Source organism: Microcebus murinus, unplaced genomic scaffold, assembly GCF_040939455.1.
Source record: "Microcebus murinus isolate Inina unplaced genomic scaffold, M.murinus_Inina_mat1.0 scaf009_hap2_Mmur4.0, whole genome shotgun sequence".
Lineage (NCBI taxonomy): Eukaryota > Metazoa > Chordata > Mammalia > Primates > Cheirogaleidae > Microcebus > Microcebus murinus.
Window position 1 is genome coordinate 820,819 of NW_027438955.1, and position 17,202 is coordinate 838,020.

Genomic DNA, 17,202 nt, shown 5'->3' on the forward strand with positions numbered 1-17,202 from the left:
ACCCAGTAAGGAAGCCTTTCCCGAAATGGAAGAAAGAAACGAGCAAACAGAAACACCGGTAGCCCGCCAGGATCAGAGTCTGCCCCCGAGAGAAAGTACCCTGACCAGGTTCACCCGTGGGTGGGTGGCGAGCTAGCGGCATTCAGAAGAGCGAGGCCCGCAGTCTGTGCAGAAGACACCTGCACTCGGGTGTGTGTGGCGGCACGATTCACAAGCAGCTCCAGATGTTAAGCCAAGGAGAAGCCAGGGAGTTCCCAACGCCCCAGGTGTCCTCAGCCCACGACTGGCTGCTGGGGGAATGCGCAGCCCGGCTCCTTGTCTCAGAGCCCTTGTCTCAGAGCGGGACAACCAGGAGGTGTGACGTACACCCCGGGGTTCCCAGGAGGATCAGGCTGAAGCTGGGACTTGGCCTGAAAGTGTCCCCTCGCATGGCCACCCCCTTCCCCTTCCTGCTCCTCTACTCCTGGTGCCCCTCCATCCAGGGGCCAGACCTTAAAGAGTCACCCGCAAGAGAATCCTGGTCCCAAAGGAGCCTTCTGGGGGACCCGTGCTGAGAGAGGTTGTGGGCATGGCCCGCTGGGGCTCTGCCCGACCCAGGGCTGAGAGATGCAACCTCCCAGCTCTGGGTCCCTGCAGGGGAAGCGTTGGCAAGCACAGGGCCAGTCCTCCAAAGGCCCAGGTGCAGGGAGCCCAGGCCAAGCAGCCTGTGGAAGAAGCCACCCCGGGAACACGACTGCAGGCCACGGCCCTTCCCACCTCCTCCTCCTCCTCCTCCTGCTCCTCCACCCCCCCCCCGACCTCCCACCCCCCCACCCCACCCCCCGACATGGCGCAGGGCTCAGAGACACCTCAGACACTTGCTACCCAAAGTGCAAAGGGCATCAGTTGCTCCTCCAAACCGCCCCCCCTGCCCAGCAGACCGCGTTGTCCAGCTAGCCCCCGGGCCTCCCTGGGGTGCCCAGCACAAAAGTGCAGACAACCACCGGACCCTCAATCTCAGTTTTCGGATGTTTTTGCCACTCTAAGGACCCGCAGGCCAGCTGGGCCTTCTGGCAGGACAGAGAGCCCCGGAATCCGACGTGGAGAGCTGGGTGTACGTCCCCACGAGGAGGCGGTCCCCACCTCCGCGGCTCTCCCCTTGCGGGGGGGAAAAGCAGCCACGGGGCCTCAGAGAAGACACCAGGCTGGGCGCCCGCCCCACAGTGGGGGCACGTCCCCCGCAGGCCACTTAGCGCCGGCCGCCGGCCGGCGGACGGTTGGGTGGCGCGAGACGCTGCGGCCGCCCTGCTACCGGGTCCCTGGGAGGGCGTCCTGGAACCAGCGTCCACACCAAGCCCTTGGAAGGCCCAGGCGACGGAGGAGCCCCGTCAGGCAGGGGCCGAGGACGGTGACGGCCCGGGCGGGGAGGAGCGTGTCAGGCAGGGGCAGAGGACGGTGACAGGTGACAGGCCGGGCGGGAAGGAGTCAGTCAGGCAGGGGCCGAGGAGGAGACGGGCTGGGTAAGGGTTAGGGTTAGAGTCAGGGCACAAGTCACAATCGCAAAGACCTGGAAGCGACCCGAGTGCCCATCGACCCACGAGTGCGTAAATGAAATGTGGCGCGTGGACACCACGGAGTGCTATTCAGCTAGGAGGAGCAGCGGTGAGAGGGCACCTCTCGTGGTTCTCCTGGCCAGAGCTGGAACCCGTTCCAGTAAGCCAGGTAGCCCAAGAATGGACACACGAGCACCACGTGCTCGCGCTCACCAGCAAATGGGTACGAACCGATGGACACCTAAGTGGACACAGAGGAATCACCTTCATCGGGTGGGTGTCGGGCGGGTGGGGGGAGGGGATGGGCATACACCTCCATTAGGAATGGGGTGGGTGCGCACCGACTGGGGGATGGGCGCACTTGAGGCTCTGACCCGAGGGGGGAGGCTGGGAGAGGGCAACGTACCCGACCTTAACATTGGTACCCCCACAATACGCTGGAACAACATCAGAGGTAAATGAATAAGAACACAGGGGGGAGGGGGGCACGGGCAACACATGTCACCTTAATACTTGGACTCCCATCATCTGCTTGAAAAGAGAGAGAAAAGAAAATGCAATCATAGAGATAAGAGACACTTTTTAAACATAATGAATCCGAAGAGAAAAGTAAAAGGAGGCCTGTGGAGCAGGTCTGGGTGTGACTCCGGATCCCCCAACATCAGGTGCCACCACCAAAGATTCCTACGTGTAGCCCATAGAACCCCAAAAGCAACGGGACGAGTTCTGGTCACATACTCCCTCAAAATGACATCCTGGCCTTCTTCTGGAACTCCCTCCCCTCTCAGACTCTCAAGGTTTCCTCCAGCGTGTCGGTTCCCACAGAGCAGACCTTTGGTCTGAGACCTGACAGTCCAGAAGCCACGCATGCTGCCGCGTGACGGCGGTGTCGCGGCTTGGGACAAGAGGAGGCCCCACGGTGCGGGCTGGGGCGCCAGGCACCGCGGCGGGCGCTGAGGGTGGGGGTGACCCCCACCCCGGGCCGCCGACTCGCTCCCAGAAAGGGGACAGAACAAGAGGCAAAACAAAAAAAAAAAAAAGAAGAAGCCTACGGCACCCGGTATTCCCAGGCGGTCTCCCATCCAAGTACTAACCAGGCCCGACCCTGCTTAGCTTCCGAGACCAGACGAGATCGGGCGCGTTCAGGGTGGTGTGGCCCTAGACGGCGGAGGGCGCCCCTGCCCCGCTCAAGAAGCCGAGCCTCTCTGCGCTTCCCCGCCGCCTCCTCCCCCCGCCCCAGGCCCCGCGCCGGCGCTGACCCGCACCGGGCCGGGCCTGTTGAGTTCACCGGCCGGGTCCGGCGGGCTCCGAGGGACGGGGGTGACAGGCGGGGCGGGGCGGGGCGGGGCGGGGCGGGCAGGGAGCGGCGGGCCGGGGTGGGGGGCTGTCTCTCTATACACACACACACACACACACACACTCACACTCACTCACTCACACTCACACAAGATGCGCCTCCACGGCTGGACTCGCCAAGGTGGAGACCTTCCAGCCCCCTTCCTCTCCTCGCCTGGCCCACCCCCAGCTCGTGGCCGCCGCCGCCGCCGCCGCCGCCGCCGATTGCGCACGCGCGGGTCGCCCGCCCTTTGACCCCAGGCAGGGTCCGCCATCCCCGACAACCCCTTTCAGCTGCGCCCCCCACCCTGTGGGTGGGCTGCCGCCTATTCCCCCGGGCCCGGGCTGGGGCACAGCGCATGGGGGAGGGGAGCGAGTGTATGGGGCGTCTCTCTCTCTCTCTAGGGATGTGTCCCATGGGTGGGGTGGCGTGGTTTGTGGGGCGCTGAAGAAATCAGTCCCCTCCATCTCCTACCTCTGGAAAACGCCCAAGCCCTTGGAGAACTGCCGGCAACGCGACCGTGGGGGCCGGGACCCTCCTCTGTGTCCTCCTGTGGCCCAGTCCAAGGGGCCTGGGCCTGGCCGGGGCTGCATTGGACCCCGACCACCCTGGCGTGTGGACTTGCTAAAAATCGGCGATTAGATATTGGATTCCAGCTTCATTGAGGTCATTTCACTAATGAGTGCACCGGAAAGAGTTTCCTAATCCATCTGTGAGGGTGGCAACTGAAAGAGAATTTTAAAGCTGACAGAATAGGCGAGGAAAGGCATAGGAGATTTCCACACCCAGTAAGGAAGCCTTTCCGGAAATGGAAGAAAGAAACGAGCAAACAGAAACACCGGTAGCCCGCCAGGATCAGAGTCTGCCCCCGAGAGAAAGTACCCTGACCAGGTTCACCCGTGGGTGGGTGGCGAGCTAGCGGCATTCAGAAGAGCGAGGCCCGCAGTCTGTGCAGAAGACACCTGCACTCGGGTGTGTGTGGCGGCACGATTCACAAGCAGCTCCAGATGTTAAGCCAAGGAGAAGCCAGGGAGTTCCCAACGCCCCAGGTGTCCTCAGCCCACGACTGGCTGCTGGGGGAATGCGCAGCCCGGCTCCTTGTCTCAGAGCCCTTGTCTCAGAGCGGGACAACCAGGAGGTGTGACGTACACCCCGGGGTTCCCAGGAGGATCAGGCTGAAGCTGGGACTTGGCCTGAAAGTGTCCCCTCGCATGGCCACCCCCTTCCCCTTCCTGCTCCTCTACTCCTGGTGCCCCTCCATCCAGGGGCCAGACCTTAAAGAGTCACCCGCAAGAGAATCCTGGTCCCAAAGGAGCCTTCTGGGGGACCCGTGCTGAGAGAGGTTGTGGGCATGGCCCGCTGGGGCTCTGCCCGACCCAGGGCTGAGAGATGCAACCTCCCAGCTCTGGGTCCCTGCAGGGGAAGCGTTGGCAAGCACAGGGCCAGTCCTCCAAAGGCCCAGGTGCAGGGAGCCCAGGCCAAGCAGCCTGTGGAAGAAGCCACCCCGGGAACACGACTGCAGGCCACGGCCCTTCCCACCTCCTCCTCCTCCTCCTCCTGCTCCTCCACCCCCCCCCCGACCTCCCACCCCCCCACCCCACCCCCCGACATGGCGCAGGGCTCAGAGACACCTCAGACACTTGCTACCCAAAGTGCAAAGGGCATCAGTTGCTCCTCCAAACCGCCCCCCCTGCCCAGCAGACCGCGTTGTCCAGCTAGCCCCCGGGCCTCCCTGGGGTGCCCAGCACAAAAGTGCAGACAACCACCGGACCCTCAATCTCAGTTTTCGGATGTTTTTGCCACTCTAAGGACCCGCAGGCCAGCTGGGCCTTCTGGCAGGACAGAGAGCCCCGGAATCCGACGTGGAGAGCTGGGTGTACGTCCCCACGAGGAGGCGGTCCCCACCTCCGCGGCTCTCCCCTTGCGGGGGGGAAAAGCAGCCACGGGGCCTCAGAGAAGACACCAGGCTGGGCGCCCGCCCCACAGTGGGGGCACGTCCCCCGCAGGCCACTTAGCGCCGGCCGCCGGCCGGCGGACGGTTGGGTGGCGCGAGACGCTGCGGCCGCCCTGCTACCGGGTCCCTGGGAGGGCGTCCTGGAACCAGCGTCCACACCAAGCCCTTGGAAGGCCCAGGCGACGGAGGAGCCCCGTCAGGCAGGGGCCGAGGACGGTGACGGCCCGGGCGGGGAGGAGCGTGTCAGGCAGGGGCAGAGGACGGTGACAGGTGACAGGCCGGGCGGGAAGGAGTCAGTCAGGCAGGGGCCGAGGAGGAGACGGGCTGGGTAAGGGTTAGGGTTAGAGTCAGGGCACAAGTCACAATCGCAAAGACCTGGAAGCGACCCGAGTGCCCATCGACCCACGAGTGCGTAAATGAAATGTGGCGCGTGGACACCACGGAGTGCTATTCAGCTAGGAGGAGCAGCGGTGAGAGGGCACCTCTCGTGGTTCTCCTGGCCAGAGCTGGAACCCGTTCCAGTAAGCCAGGTAGCCCAAGAATGGACACACGAGCACCACGTGCTCGCGCTCACCAGCAAATGGGTACGAACCGATGGACACCTAAGTGGACACAGAGGAATCACCTTCATCGGGTGGGTGTCGGGCGGGTGGGGGGAGGGGATGGGCATACACCTCCATTAGGAATGGGGTGGGTGCGCACCGACTGGGGGATGGGCGCACTTGAGGCTCTGACCCGAGGGGGGAGGCTGGGAGAGGGCAACGTACCCGACCTTAACATTGGTACCCCCACAATACGCTGGAACAACATCAGAGGTAAATGAATAAGAACACAGGGGGGAGGGGGGCACGGGCAACACATGTCACCTTAATACTTGGACTCCCATCATCTGCTTGAAAAGAGAGAGAAAAGAAAATGCAATCATAGAGATAAGAGACACTTTTTAAACATAATGAATCCGAAGAGAAAAGTAAAAGGAGGCCTGTGGAGCAGGTCTGGGTGTGACTCCGGATCCCCCAACATCAGGTGCCACCACCAAAGATTCCTACGTGTAGCCCATAGAACCCCAAAAGCAACGGGACGAGTTCTGGTCACATACTCCCTCAAAATGACATCCTGGCCTTCTTCTGGAACTCCCTCCCCTCTCAGACTCTCAAGGTTTCCTCCAGCGTGTCGGTTCCCACAGAGCAGACCTTTGGTCTGAGACCTGACAGTCCAGAAGCCACGCATGCTGCCGCGTGACGGCGGTGTCGCGGCTTGGGACAAGAGGAGGCCCCACGGTGCGGGCTGGGGCGCCAGGCACCGCGGCGGGCGCTGAGGGTGGGGGTGACCCCCACCCCGGGCCGCCGACTCGCTCCCAGAAAGGGGACAGAACAAGAGGCAAAACAAAAAAAAAAAAAAGAAGAAGCCTACGGCACCCGGTATTCCCAGGCGGTCTCCCATCCAAGTACTAACCAGGCCCGACCCTGCTTAGCTTCCGAGACCAGACGAGATCGGGCGCGTTCAGGGTGGTGTGGCCCTAGACGGCGGAGGGCGCCCCTGCCCCGCTCAAGAAGCCGAGCCTCTCTGCGCTTCCCCGCCGCCTCCTCCCCCCGCCCCAGGCCCCGCGCCGGCGCTGACCCGCACCGGGCCGGGCCTGTTGAGTTCACCGGCCGGGTCCGGCGGGCTCCGAGGGACGGGGGTGACAGGCGGGGCGGGGCGGGGCGGGGCGGGGCGGGCAGGGAGCGGCGGGCCGGGGTGGGGGGCTGTCTCTCTATACACACACACACACACACACACACTCACACTCACTCACTCACACTCACACAAGATGCGCCTCCACGGCTGGACTCGCCAAGGTGGAGACCTTCCAGCCCCCTTCCTCTCCTCGCCTGGCCCACCCCCAGCTCGTGGCCGCCGCCGCCGCCGCCGCCGCCGCCGATTGCGCACGCGCGGGTCGCCCGCCCTTTGACCCCAGGCAGGGTCCGCCATCCCCGACAACCCCTTTCAGCTGCGCCCCCCACCCTGTGGGTGGGCTGCCGCCTATTCCCCCGGGCCCGGGCTGGGGCACAGCGCATGGGGGAGGGGAGCGAGTGTATGGGGCGTCTCTCTCTCTCTCTAGGGATGTGTCCCATGGGTGGGGTGGCGTGGTTTGTGGGGCGCTGAAGAAATCAGTCCCCTCCATCTCCTACCTCTGGAAAACGCCCAAGCCCTTGGAGAACTGCCGGCAACGCGACCGTGGGGGCCGGGACCCTCCTCTGTGTCCTCCTGTGGCCCAGTCCAAGGGGCCTGGGCCTGGCCGGGGCTGCATTGGACCCCGACCACCCTGGCGTGTGGACTTGCTAAAAATCGGCGATTAGATATTGGATTCCAGCTTCATTGAGGTCATTTCACTAATGAGTGCACCGGAAAGAGTTTCCTAATCCATCTGTGAGGGTGGCAACTGAAAGAGAATTTTAAAGCTGACAGAATAGGCGAGGAAAGGCATAGGAGATTTCCACACCCAGTAAGGAAGCCTTTCCGGAAATGGAAGAAAGAAACGAGCAAACAGAAACACCGGTAGCCCGCCAGGATCAGAGTCTGCCCCCGAGAGAAAGTACCCTGACCAGGTTCACCCGTGGGTGGGTGGCGAGCTAGCGGCATTCAGAAGAGCGAGGCCCGCAGTCTGTGCAGAAGACACCTGCACTCGGGTGTGTGTGGCGGCACGATTCACAAGCAGCTCCAGATGTTAAGCCAAGGAGAAGCCAGGGAGTTCCCAACGCCCCAGGTGTCCTCAGCCCACGACTGGCTGCTGGGGGAATGCGCAGCCCGGCTCCTTGTCTCAGAGCCCTTGTCTCAGAGCGGGACAACCAGGAGGTGTGACGTACACCCCGGGGTTCCCAGGAGGATCAGGCTGAAGCTGGGACTTGGCCTGAAAGTGTCCCCTCGCATGGCCACCCCCTTCCCCTTCCTGCTCCTCTACTCCTGGTGCCCCTCCATCCAGGGGCCAGACCTTAAAGAGTCACCCGCAAGAGAATCCTGGTCCCAAAGGAGCCTTCTGGGGGACCCGTGCTGAGAGAGGTTGTGGGCATGGCCCGCTGGGGCTCTGCCCGACCCAGGGCTGAGAGATGCAACCTCCCAGCTCTGGGTCCCTGCAGGGGAAGCGTTGGCAAGCACAGGGCCAGTCCTCCAAAGGCCCAGGTGCAGGGAGCCCAGGCCAAGCAGCCTGTGGAAGAAGCCACCCCGGGAACACGACTGCAGGCCACGGCCCTTCCCACCTCCTCCTCCTCCTCCTCCTGCTCCTCCACCCCCCCCCCGACCTCCCACCCCCCCACCCCACCCCCCGACATGGCGCAGGGCTCAGAGACACCTCAGACACTTGCTACCCAAAGTGCAAAGGGCATCAGTTGCTCCTCCAAACCGCCCCCCCTGCCCAGCAGACCGCGTTGTCCAGCTAGCCCCCGGGCCTCCCTGGGGTGCCCAGCACAAAAGTGCAGACAACCACCGGACCCTCAATCTCAGTTTTCGGATGTTTTTGCCACTCTAAGGACCCGCAGGCCAGCTGGGCCTTCTGGCAGGACAGAGAGCCCCGGAATCCGACGTGGAGAGCTGGGTGTACGTCCCCACGAGGAGGCGGTCCCCACCTCCGCGGCTCTCCCCTTGCGGGGGGGAAAAGCAGCCACGGGGCCTCAGAGAAGACACCAGGCTGGGCGCCCGCCCCACAGTGGGGGCACGTCCCCCGCAGGCCACTTAGCGCCGGCCGCCGGCCGGCGGACGGTTGGGTGGCGCGAGACGCTGCGGCCGCCCTGCTACCGGGTCCCTGGGAGGGCGTCCTGGAACCAGCGTCCACACCAAGCCCTTGGAAGGCCCAGGCGACGGAGGAGCCCCGTCAGGCAGGGGCCGAGGACGGTGACGGCCCGGGCGGGGAGGAGCGTGTCAGGCAGGGGCAGAGGACGGTGACAGGTGACAGGCCGGGCGGGAAGGAGTCAGTCAGGCAGGGGCCGAGGAGGAGACGGGCTGGGTAAGGGTTAGGGTTAGAGTCAGGGCACAAGTCACAATCGCAAAGACCTGGAAGCGACCCGAGTGCCCATCGACCCACGAGTGCGTAAATGAAATGTGGCGCGTGGACACCACGGAGTGCTATTCAGCTAGGAGGAGCAGCGGTGAGAGGGCACCTCTCGTGGTTCTCCTGGCCAGAGCTGGAACCCGTTCCAGTAAGCCAGGTAGCCCAAGAATGGACACACGAGCACCACGTGCTCGCGCTCACCAGCAAATGGGTACGAACCGATGGACACCTAAGTGGACACAGAGGAATCACCTTCATCGGGTGGGTGTCGGGCGGGTGGGGGGAGGGGATGGGCATACACCTCCATTAGGAATGGGGTGGGTGCGCACCGACTGGGGGATGGGCGCACTTGAGGCTCTGACCCGAGGGGGGAGGCTGGGAGAGGGCAACGTACCCGACCTTAACATTGGTACCCCCACAATACGCTGGAACAACATCAGAGGTAAATGAATAAGAACACAGGGGGGAGGGGGGCACGGGCAACACATGTCACCTTAATACTTGGACTCCCATCATCTGCTTGAAAAGAGAGAGAAAAGAAAATGCAATCATAGAGATAAGAGACACTTTTTAAACATAATGAATCCGAAGAGAAAAGTAAAAGGAGGCCTGTGGAGCAGGTCTGGGTGTGACTCCGGATCCCCCAACATCAGGTGCCACCACCAAAGATTCCTACGTGTAGCCCATAGAACCCCAAAAGCAACGGGACGAGTTCTGGTCACATACTCCCTCAAAATGACATCCTGGCCTTCTTCTGGAACTCCCTCCCCTCTCAGACTCTCAAGGTTTCCTCCAGCGTGTCGGTTCCCACAGAGCAGACCTTTGGTCTGAGACCTGACAGTCCAGAAGCCACGCATGCTGCCGCGTGACGGCGGTGTCGCGGCTTGGGACAAGAGGAGGCCCCACGGTGCGGGCTGGGGCGCCAGGCACCGCGGCGGGCGCTGAGGGTGGGGGTGACCCCCACCCCGGGCCGCCGACTCGCTCCCAGAAAGGGGACAGAACAAGAGGCAAAACAAAAAAAAAAAAAAGAAGAAGCCTACGGCACCCGGTATTCCCAGGCGGTCTCCCATCCAAGTACTAACCAGGCCCGACCCTGCTTAGCTTCCGAGACCAGACGAGATCGGGCGCGTTCAGGGTGGTGTGGCCCTAGACGGCGGAGGGCGCCCCTGCCCCGCTCAAGAAGCCGAGCCTCTCTGCGCTTCCCCGCCGCCTCCTCCCCCCGCCCCAGGCCCCGCGCCGGCGCTGACCCGCACCGGGCCGGGCCTGTTGAGTTCACCGGCCGGGTCCGGCGGGCTCCGAGGGACGGGGGTGACAGGCGGGGCGGGGCGGGGCGGGGCGGGGCGGGCAGGGAGCGGCGGGCCGGGGTGGGGGGCTGTCTCTCTATACACACACACACACACACACACACACTCACACTCACACTCACTCACTCACACTCACACAAGATGCGCCTCCACGGCTGGACTCGCCAAGGTGGAGACCTTCCAGCCCCCTTCCTCTCCTCGCCTGGCCCACCCCCAGCTCGTGGCCGCCGCCGCCGCCGCCGCCGCCGCCGATTGCGCACGCGCGGGTCGCCCGCCCTTTGACCCCAGGCAGGGTCCGCCATCCCCGACAACCCCTTTCAGCTGCGCCCCCCACCCTGTGGGTGGGCTGCCGCCTATTCCCCCGGGCCCGGGCTGGGGCACAGCGCATGGGGGAGGGGAGCGAGTGTATGGGGCGTCTCTCTCTCTCTCTAGGGATGTGTCCCATGGGTGGGGTGGCGTGGTTTGTGGGGCGCTGAAGAAATCAGTCCCCTCCATCTCCTACCTCTGGAAAACGCCCAAGCCCTTGGAGAACTGCCGGCAACGCGACCGTGGGGGCCGGGACCCTCCTCTGTGTCCTCCTGTGGCCCAGTCCAAGGGGCCTGGGCCTGGCCGGGGCTGCATTGGACCCCGACCACCCTGGCGTGTGGACTCGCTAAAAATCGGCGATTAGATATTGGATTCCAGCTTCATTGAGGTCATTTCACTAATGAGTGCACCGGAAAGAGTTTCCTAATCCATCTGTGAGGGTGGCAACTGAAAGAGAATTTTAAAGCTGACAGAATAGGCGAGGAAAGGCATAGGAGATTTCCACACCCAGTAAGGAAGCCTTTCCCGAAATGGAAGAAAGAAACGAGCAAACAGAAACACCGGTAGCCCGCCAGGATCAGAGTCTGCCCCCGAGAGAAAGTACCCTGACCAGGTTCACCCGTGGGTGGGTGGCGAGCTAGCGGCATTCAGAAGAGCGAGGCCCGCAGTCTGTGCAGAAGACACCTGCACTCGGGTGTGTGTGGCGGCACGATTCACAAGCAGCTCCAGATGTTAAGCCAAGGAGAAGCCAGGGAGTTCCCAACGCCCCAGGTGTCCTCAGCCCACGACTGGCTGCTGGGGGAATGCGCAGCCCGGCTCCTTGTCTCAGAGCCCTTGTCTCAGAGCGGGACAACCAGGAGGTGTGACGTACACCCCGGGGTTCCCAGGAGGATCAGGCTGAAGCTGGGACTTGGCCTGAAAGTGTCCCCTCGCATGGCCACCCCCTTCCCCTTCCTGCTCCTCTACTCCTGGTGCCCCTCCATCCAGGGGCCAGACCTTAAAGAGTCACCCGCAAGAGAATCCTGGTCCCAAAGGAGCCTTCTGGGGGACCCGTGCTGAGAGAGGTTGTGGGCATGGCCCGCTGGGGCTCTGCCCGACCCAGGGCTGAGAGATGCAACCTCCCAGCTCTGGGTCCCTGCAGGGGAAGCGTTGGCAAGCACAGGGCCAGTCCTCCAAAGGCCCAGGTGCAGGGAGCCCAGGCCAAGCAGCCTGTGGAAGAAGCCACCCCGGGAACACGACTGCAGGCCACGGCCCTTCCCACCTCCTCCTCCTCCTCCTCCTGCTCCTCCACCCCCCCCCGACCTCCCACCCCCCCACCCCACCCCCCGACATGGCGCAGGGCTCAGAGACACCTCAGACACTTGCTACCCAAAGTGCAAAGGGCATCAGTTGCTCCTCCAAACCGCCCCCCCTGCCCAGCAGACCGCGTTGTCCAGCTAGCCCCCGGGCCTCCCTGGGGTGCCCAGCACAAAAGTGCAGACAACCACCGGACCCTCAATCTCAGTTTTCGGATGTTTTTGCCACTCTAAGGACCCGCAGGCCAGCTGGGCCTTCTGGCAGGACAGAGAGCCCCGGAATCCGACGTGGAGAGCTGGGTGTACGTCCCCACGAGGAGGCGGTCCCCACCTCCGCGGCTCTCCCCTTGCGGGGGGGAAAAGCAGCCACGGGGCCTCAGAGAAGACACCAGGCTGGGCGCCCGCCCCACAGTGGGGGCACGTCCCCCGCAGGCCACTTAGCGCCGGCCGCCGGCCGGCGGACGGTTGGGTGGCGCGAGACGCTGCGGCCGCCCTGCTACCGGGTCCCTGGGAGGGCGTCCTGGAACCAGCGTCCACACCAAGCCCTTGGAAGGCCCAGGCGACGGAGGAGCCCCGTCAGGCAGGGGCCGAGGACGGTGACGGCCCGGGCGGGGAGGAGCGTGTCAGGCAGGGGCAGAGGACGGTGACAGGTGACAGGCCGGGCGGGAAGGAGTCAGTCAGGCAGGGGCCGAGGAGGAGACGGGCTGGGTAAGGGTTGTTAGGGTTAGAGTCAGGGCACAAGTCACAATCGCAAAGACCTGGAAGCGACCCGAGTGCCCATCGACCCACGAGTGCGTAAATGAAATGTGGCGCGTGGACACCACGGAGTGCTATTCAGCTAGGAGGAGCAGCGGTGAGAGGGCACCTCTCGTGGTTCTCCTGGCCAGAGCTGGAACCCGTTCCAGTAAGCCAGGTAGCCCAAGAATGGACACACGAGCACCACGTGCTCGCGCTCACCAGCAAATGGGTACGAACCGATGGACACCTAAGTGGACACAGAGGAATCACCTTCATCGGGTGGGTGTCGGGCGGGTGGGGGGAGGGGATGGGCATACACCTCCATTAGGAATGGGGTGGGTGCGCACCGACTGGGGGATGGGCGCACTTGAGGCTCTGACCCGAGGGGGGAGGCTGGGAGAGGGCAACGTACCCGACCTTAACATTGGTACCCCCACAATACGCTGGAACAACATCAGAGGTAAATGAATAAGAACACAGGGGGGAGGGGGGCACGGGCAACACATGTCACCTTAATACTTGGACTCCCATCATCTGCTTGAAAAGAGAGAGAAAAGAAAATGCAATCATAGAGATAAGAGACACTTTTTAAACATAATGAATCCGAAGAGAAAAGTAAAAGGAGGCCTGTGGAGCAGGTCTGGGTGTGACTCCGGATCCCCCAACATCAGGTGCCACCACCAAAGATTCCTACGTGTAGCCCATAGAACCCCAAAAGCAACGGGACGAGTTCTGGTCACATACTCCCTCAAAATGACATCCTGGCCTTCTTCTGGAACTCCCTCCCCTCTCAGACTCTCAAGGTTTCCTCCAGCGTGTCGGTTCCCACAGAGCAGACCTTTGGTCTGAGACCTGACAGTCCAGAAGCCACGCATGCTGCCGCGTGACGGCGGTGTCGCGGCTTGGGACAAGAGGAGGCCCCACGGTGCGGGCTGGGGCGCCAGGCACCGCGGCGGGCGCTGAGGGTGGGGGTGACCCCCACCCCGGGCCGCCGACTCGCTCCCAGAAAGGGGACAGAACAAGAGGCAAAACAAAAAAAAAAAAAAAAGAAGAAGCCTACGGCACCCGGTATTCCCAGGCGGTCTCCCATCCAAGTACTAACCAGGCCCGACCCTGCTTAGCTTCCGAGACCAGACGAGATCGGGCGCGTTCAGGGTGGTGTGGCCCTAGACGGCGGAGGGCGCCCCTGCCCCGCTCAAGAAGCCGAGCCTCTCTGCGCTTCCCCGCCGCCTCCTCCCCCCGCCCCAGGCCCCGCGCCGGCGCTGACCCGCACCGGGCCGGGCCTGTTGAGTTCACCGGCCGGGTCCGGCGGGCTCCGAGGGACGGGGGTGACAGGCGGGGCGGGGCGGGGCGGGGCGGGGCGGGCAGGGAGCGGCGGGCCGGGGTGGGGGGCTGTCTCTCTATACACACACACACACACACACACACACTCACACTCACACTCACTCACTCACACTCACACAAGATGCGCCTCCACGGCTGGACTCGCCAAGGTGGAGACCTTCCAGCCCCCTTCCTCTCCTCGCCTGGCCCACCCCCAGCTCGTGGCCGCCGCCGCCGCCGCCGCCGCCGCCGATTGCGCACGCGCGGGTCGCCCGCCCTTTGACCCCAGGCAGGGTCCGCCATCCCCGACAACCCCTTTCAGCTGCGCCCCCCACCCTGTGGGTGGGCTGCCGCCTATTCCCCCGGGCCCGGGCTGGGGCACAGCGCATGGGGGAGGGGAGCGAGTGTATGGGGCGTCTCTCTCTCTCTCTAGGGATGTGTCCCATGGGTGGGGTGGCGTGGTTTGTGGGGCGCTGAAGAAATCAGTCCCCTCCATCTCCTACCTCTGGAAAACGCCCAAGCCCTTGGAGAACTGCCGGCAACGCGACCGTGGGGGCCGGGACCCTCCTCTGTGTCCTCCTGTGGCCCAGTCCAAGGGGCCTGGGCCTGGCCGGGGCTGCATTGGACCCCGACCACCCTGGCGTGTGGACTCGCTAAAAATCGGCGATTAGATATTGGATTCCAGCTTCATTGAGGTCATTTCACTAATGAGTGCACCGGAAAGAGTTTCCTAATCCATCTGTGAGGGTGGCAACTGAAAGAGAATTTTAAAGCTGACAGAATAGGCGAGGAAAGGCATAGGAGATTTCCACACCCAGTAAGGAAGCCTTTCCGGAAATGGAAGAAAGAAACGAGCAAACAGAAACACCGGTAGCCCGCCAGGATCAGAGTCTGCCCCCGAGAGAAAGTACCCTGACCAGGTTCACCCGTGGGTGGGTGGCGAGCTAGCGGCATTCAGAAGAGCGAGGCCCGCAGTCTGTGCAGAAGACACCTGCACTCGGGTGTGTGTGGCGGCACGATTCACAAGCAGCTCCAGATGTTAAGCCAAGGAGAAGCCAGGGAGTTCCCAACGCCCCAGGTGTCCTCAGCCCACGACTGGCTGCTGGGGGAATGCGCAGCCCGGCTCCTTGTCTCAGAGCCCTTGTCTCAGAGCGGGACAACCAGGAGGTGTGACGTACACCCCGGGGTTCCCAGGAGGATCAGGCTGAAGCTGGGACTTGGCCTGAAAGTGTCCCCTCGCATGGCCACCCCCTTCCCCTTCCTGCTCCTCTACTCCTGGTGCCCCTCCATCCAGGGGCCAGACCTTAAAGAGTCACCCGCAAGAGAATCCTGGTCCCAAAGGAGCCTTCTGGGGGACCCGTGCTGAGAGAGGTTGTGGGCATGGCCCGCTGGGGCTCTGCCCGACCCAGGGCTGAGAGATGCAACCTCCCAGCTCTGGGTCCCTGCAGGGGAAGCGTTGGCAAGCACAGGGCCAGTCCTCCAAAGGCCCAGGTGCAGGGAGCCCAGGCCAAGCAGCCTGTGGAAGAAGCCACCCCGGGAACACGACTGCAGGCCACGGCCCTTCCCACCTCCTCCTCCTCCTCCTCCTGCTCCTCCACCCCCCCCCGACCTCCCACCCCCCCACCCCACCCCCCGACATGGCGCAGGGCTCAGAGACACCTCAGACACTTGCTACCCAAAGTGCAAAGGGCATCAGTTGCTCCTCCAAACCGCCCCCCCTGCCCAGCAGACCGCGTTGTCCAGCCAGCCCCCGGGCCTCCCTGGGGTGCCCAGCACAAAAGTGCAGACAACCACCGGACCCTCAATCTCAGTTTTCGGATGTTTTTGCCACTCTAAGGACCCGCAGGCCAGCTGGGCCTTCTGGCAGGACAGAGAGCCCCGGAATCCGACGTGGAGAGCTGGGTGTACGTCCCCACGAGGAGGCGGTCCCCACCTCCGCGGCTCTCCCCTTGCGGGGGGGAAAAGCAGCCACGGGGCCTCAGAGAAGACACCAGGCTGGGCGCCCGCCCCACAGTGGGGGCACGTCCCCCGCAGGCCACTTAGCGCCGGCCGCCGGCCGGCGGACGGTTGGGTGGCGCGAGACGCTGCGGCCGCCCTGCTACCGGGTCCCTGGGAGGGCGTCCTGGAACCAGCGTCCACACCAAGCCCTTGGAAGGCCCAGGCGACGGAGGAGCCCCGTCAGGCAGGGGCCGAGGACGGTGACGGCCCGGGCGGGGAGGAGCGTGTCAGGCAGGGGCAGAGGACGGTGACAGGTGACAGGCCGGGCGGGAAGGAGTCAGTCAGGCAGGGGCCGAGGAGGAGACGGGCTGGGTAAGGGTTAGGGTTAGAGTCAGGGCACAAGTCACAATCGCAAAGACCTGGAAGCGACCCGAGTGCCCATCGACCCACGAGTGCGTAAATGAAATGTGGCGCGTGGACACCACGGAGTGCTATTCAGCTAGGAGGAGCAGCGGTGAGAGGGCACCTCTCGTGGTTCTCCTGGCCAGAGCTGGAACCCGTTCCAGTAAGCCAGGTAGCCCAAGAATGGACACACGAGCACCACGTGCTCGCGCTCACCAGCAAATGGGTACGAACCGATGGACACCTAAGTGGACACAGAGGAATCACCTTCATCGGGTGGGTGTCGGGCGGGTGGGGGGAGGGGATGGGCATACACCTCCATTAGGAATGGGGTGGGTGCGCACCGACTGGGGGATGGGCGCACTTGAGGCTCTGACCCGAGGGGGGAGGCTGGGAGAGGGCAACGTACCCGACCTTAACATTGGTACCCCCACAATACGCTGGAACAACATCAGAGGTAAATGAATAAGAACACAGGGGGGAGGGGGGCACGGGCAACACATGTCACCTTAATACTTGGACTCCCATCATCTGCTTGAAAAGAGAGAGAAAAGAAAATGCAATCATAGAGATAAGAGACACTTTTTAAACATAATGAATCCGAAGAGAAAAGTAAAAGGAGGCCTGTGGAGCAGGTCTGGGTGTGACTCCGGATCCCCCAACATCAGGTGCCACCACCAAAGATTCCTACGTGTAGCCCATAGAACCCCAAAAGCAACGGGACGAGTTCTGGTCACATACTCCCTCAAAATGACATCCTGGCCTTCTTCTGGAACTCCCTCCCCTCTCAGACTCTCAAGGTTTCCTCCAGCGTGTCGGTTCCCACAGAGCAGACCTTTGGTCTGAGACCTGACAGTCCAGAAGCCACGCATGCTGCCGCGTGACGGCGGTGTCGCGGCTTGGGACAAGAGGAGGCCCCACGGTGCGGGCTGGGGCGCCAGGCACCGCGGCGGGCGCTGAGGGTGGGGGTGACCCCCACCCCGGGCCGCCGACTCGCTCCCAGAAAGGGGACAGAACAAGAGGCAAAACAAAAAAAAAAAAAAAAGAAGA

The 17,202-nt window shown here is 63.5% G+C and overlaps 4 non-coding genes across 4 annotated transcripts; all 4 read right to left on the bottom strand.

Annotated features, from left to right (window-relative positions):
- Positions 1 to 2,577: 2,577 nt before the first annotated feature.
- On the bottom strand, positions 2,578 to 2,696 carry LOC142867018 (5S ribosomal RNA). The gene has a single exon (XR_012916750.1). It is a non-coding gene; the product is annotated as a 5S ribosomal RNA (ribosomal RNA).
- A 3,532-nt stretch (positions 2,697 to 6,228) lies between these two features.
- On the bottom strand, positions 6,229 to 6,347 carry LOC142866975 (5S ribosomal RNA). Its single transcript, XR_012916707.1, has one exon. It is a non-coding gene; the product is annotated as a 5S ribosomal RNA (ribosomal RNA).
- Positions 6,348 to 9,879: 3,532 nt separating this feature from the next.
- LOC142866976 (5S ribosomal RNA) lies at positions 9,880 to 9,998 on the bottom strand. The gene has a single exon (XR_012916708.1). It is a non-coding gene; the product is annotated as a 5S ribosomal RNA (ribosomal RNA).
- A 3,544-nt stretch (positions 9,999 to 13,542) lies between these two features.
- Positions 13,543 to 13,661, bottom strand: LOC142866977 (5S ribosomal RNA). Its single transcript, XR_012916709.1, has one exon. It is a non-coding gene; the product is annotated as a 5S ribosomal RNA (ribosomal RNA).
- Positions 13,662 to 17,202: the final 3,541 nt, after the last annotated feature.